At 37.9% G+C, this 3207-nt stretch overlaps 1 long non-coding RNA gene across 1 annotated transcript in view; it reads left to right on the top strand.

The window, feature by feature from the left end:
- The first annotated feature begins 752 nt into the window (after positions 1 to 752).
- Positions 753 to 3207, top strand: part of LOC138809296 (uncharacterized) — a 51901-nt gene continuing 49446 nt past the window's right edge. The window contains exon 1 of the long non-coding RNA XR_011366779.1: positions 753 to 852. This is a non-coding gene — a long non-coding RNA (uncharacterized lncRNA). The remainder of the gene's footprint in view (positions 853 to 3207) is intronic.

Below are 3207 nucleotides of genomic sequence, written 5' to 3'. Positions count from 1 at the left end.
GGAACCTAACCAACTGCTTCTTAAAATACATAGAAACTGATGAGAAGAACTCCTGAGTAAAAGAGGTCATGGCTGTGAATGAGTTGCATATTGCACTGCAATTCCTAACTCGAGGAAACTGAGAGATCCTAAATATTTGTTATTTTAAGCTGCTGCTCTGGAGTGTTAGCCATAAATAAAAAAATAAAGCATCTTTCTACAGTCATTTAAATTTTCTCCACAGATTTTTGTCTTAGAATTCTGTTTCCCAAACAACCTTCATCAAGAAAGAAGAAAAGCAGATGAAAGGATAAGAGAAAGAAATGAGAAAGAAGAGAGGTTGGGAGAGGGGAGAGGTATAGCAAAAAGCATCTCTGATCATATTCCCTAATGCAGAGAAAAACTCTAATTTTACATGTTTGAGAATATGTTCAGACTATGTCTGAACGTGAGTTACATTCACATTTGACGGGTATATATACTGATACTTATGTGTTCATAGCTTCCATTTCATATTTTCTCTTTTCTCATGCTTGCATTTTGAATTTGATGACATGGATGAATCAATTTAAGAGTCACTATTTCATTAGACAACATTGACTCATTTGGTATTGCTGCTCCTTAATCATTTAATTATTATTATCCAGAAGGACAATTAGAGATACACCTTTTTTTATAGACAATCATCAATGCACAACAACTGGTGAAACCCAATATGTATGGATCGCTTAACTGGGCATTATTTTTTATTTGTTTACACACTCCAGAGCACACTGAACAATAGACTTCGTGGGACTTGAAAAAAAATTTGTCTTAATGGAAACTGACGCTTTGTTGGGAACCCTGGAAAGGAAGCCTGAGAAGATCCACAGGGTAAGCGCTTCACACATATCTTCACAAATGATACCGTCATATTTAACTTGAAAATTAGGTGGTAAAGGTCAGCCTGTAGTGCAGAATTAATAGGTGGCATCTCACTAAGACTCTTCACCTCCTGCCTTGAGAAAACTTTCAAGGTTTCCACAGATAAAGAGAAGGACTCAAGGACTAGAGACACCTCAAATATGTAGATGACACTGTTATCTTTTACTTAAGCTAAAGACCTTGAAGCAGTGGTGAAAGAATATAACAGAATAGCAAAGAATCTGGATCATTACATAAAAGAAGCATATGCAAAATCACATGAGTACATACATTCAAGAGGGAAAGCTAGCTGCAAAAAAAATTAGGCACTGCAAAGAAGTGCTTGAGGAGGCCATATGGCGCACATTGTTACAACCTAGAAAGGTTCAGAAAGCAGAATAGACCCTTGTTAGAGACTCTTGGAAGCTGAAAATGAATAATTCTCTACATTTAAAGAACTATCTAGTAGAAGGAGAGATGTAATACTAGCACATGCCCAGTTTGGACAACTATAGCAAAAGCACAGATATTTAACACTGAGACAGAATGAATTTTTTGTAATAGAATAGAAAGCACTCTGTGTGAACAGACAAAAGGAAAAGCTTGCTAGTAGCAGATCAAGGTCGACACTTACTAGGAAGAGAAATGCCGAGCCTTCCTTGAAGACATAATATGTCAGAGGAACAGGATGAGCCCCTATACCTCCTTAGCTAGTGTGTCAATGAGATTTGTTAGGTCCCTTCATGAACTCAGATCTTAGTGAAGTTTATGTGGATGAAACCATCAAAGCACATATAACAAAGATGCAAATCCTGTAATCATCCTATTTTTGATAACTCTTGGCTATGGTCAGAATTCTTTACTCCTACCCTTTAGTTCAGAACTGTGATAATAAAAAGACCCTAACAGTAGGCAGGTTTCTTGTTAATCAATTTGGGATGTTTCCCAGTATCTTAAGAGATTCAAGATGTTTCTATTCTCTTTTTTAAAAAAATCATAAATGTATCATTTCTCTTAAAGTCAAACGAACAAGCAGAGATTGAAATAATTCCCACCAAAATGAGAGTCCTCGTTATAGGATATTAATCAGTAAATACTTGGTAAGTACCTTTCTGCAGGCATTAAGTATTATGCTGAGGCCAAGGTGAATGAAGCAGACAATTTCCCTGTGCATTTGATATAGTAAGAAACAATGACAAAAATGAGAACACATTAAAGAATTATAGTTGGACAATGAGATGGGAAGGAGGTATACAGATTGCCATAGGAGTGCACAGTATACAGGAATTAATCAGAGGGTCAGGAAAGTGAGTATAACTGAATGAATGCCATCTAAGCTAAGACCTTAAGGCTGAAAAGAGTGGAGGTGGTAGTGATGGAGTGTCTATGTTTGCACATGTACACATGTTTAAACATGCACATACAGACAGATTAAAGAAAGGAATAGATTTCAAAATCTCAGGGGAGAAATACTGGAGTGAGAGAATGGTACAAGGAGAGACCAAAGGTGAGATCATGCAGGACCTGGTAGGTGAATTTCAACCGGAGACTGTCACCAGGCATGTAAAAAGTGTCTTTGCAGATGGGGTTCAATTTAGGACCTGAAGATGGAGCAATGGTCCTGGATTTTCCTGGATTATCTGGCTTGGCTGCAATGTAATCAGGAGTATCATAAGAGGAAGAGGAGGACATGACAAAGAGAGCAATGAGAAAATAGAAGGAAAGGAACATGGTGGCAGGCTGTGAGCCTGGGTATGCAGGCGACTTCTGGAACTGAAGGAAGGAAGGAAACAGAAGGAAAGCACTCTGTCACATCTCAGTTTAGTCCTGTCAGGCTCACTTCAGAAATCTCAGAGAATAAATGTGTCTGTTAAGCCAGGAATTTGGGGGCATGGAGCAGTAATAAGAAACTAACAAAATAACATTCTAATAGAATGTACAGGGAAGACACTCTGGATGTCCCAATTTACCAGCTTATTTGTGAAAAGTATGCCTTTTCTCCCTAAAACATACTAGTTTGGGTTATAAATTCATATAAACTAAGCTATGGAGGATGGAACAGCAAACGGTGCATTCTGCCCAGGTTGCAAAAGGCATTTTATGTAATAACCATACAGCAATATCTATGAAATCCTCAAAATCTACATGACGATATAGTCCTTAAGGAAGCAGTGGCTCCTACGTAAAGGAAAAGACTAGAATATTGAGTGAGGCCCTGCAGTCAGGACAGCCTGGTTTGTAGATGGTCACTGGAATCCATGAAATGATAAGGAAATGTAAGCACAGAAAAAATGTAAGACCAGGGAGAGAACCTGTTAGCAAAGA

The sequence above is a fragment of the Dipodomys merriami genome, unplaced genomic scaffold, assembly GCF_024711535.1.
Source record: "Dipodomys merriami isolate MVZ:Mamm:240054 unplaced genomic scaffold, mDipMer1.0.p SCAF_49, whole genome shotgun sequence".
Classification (NCBI taxonomy): domain Eukaryota; kingdom Metazoa; phylum Chordata; class Mammalia; order Rodentia; family Heteromyidae; genus Dipodomys; species Dipodomys merriami.
The sequence above is the reverse complement of the archived record's forward strand: the minus strand, read 5'-3'. Positions and strand labels throughout refer to the sequence as shown.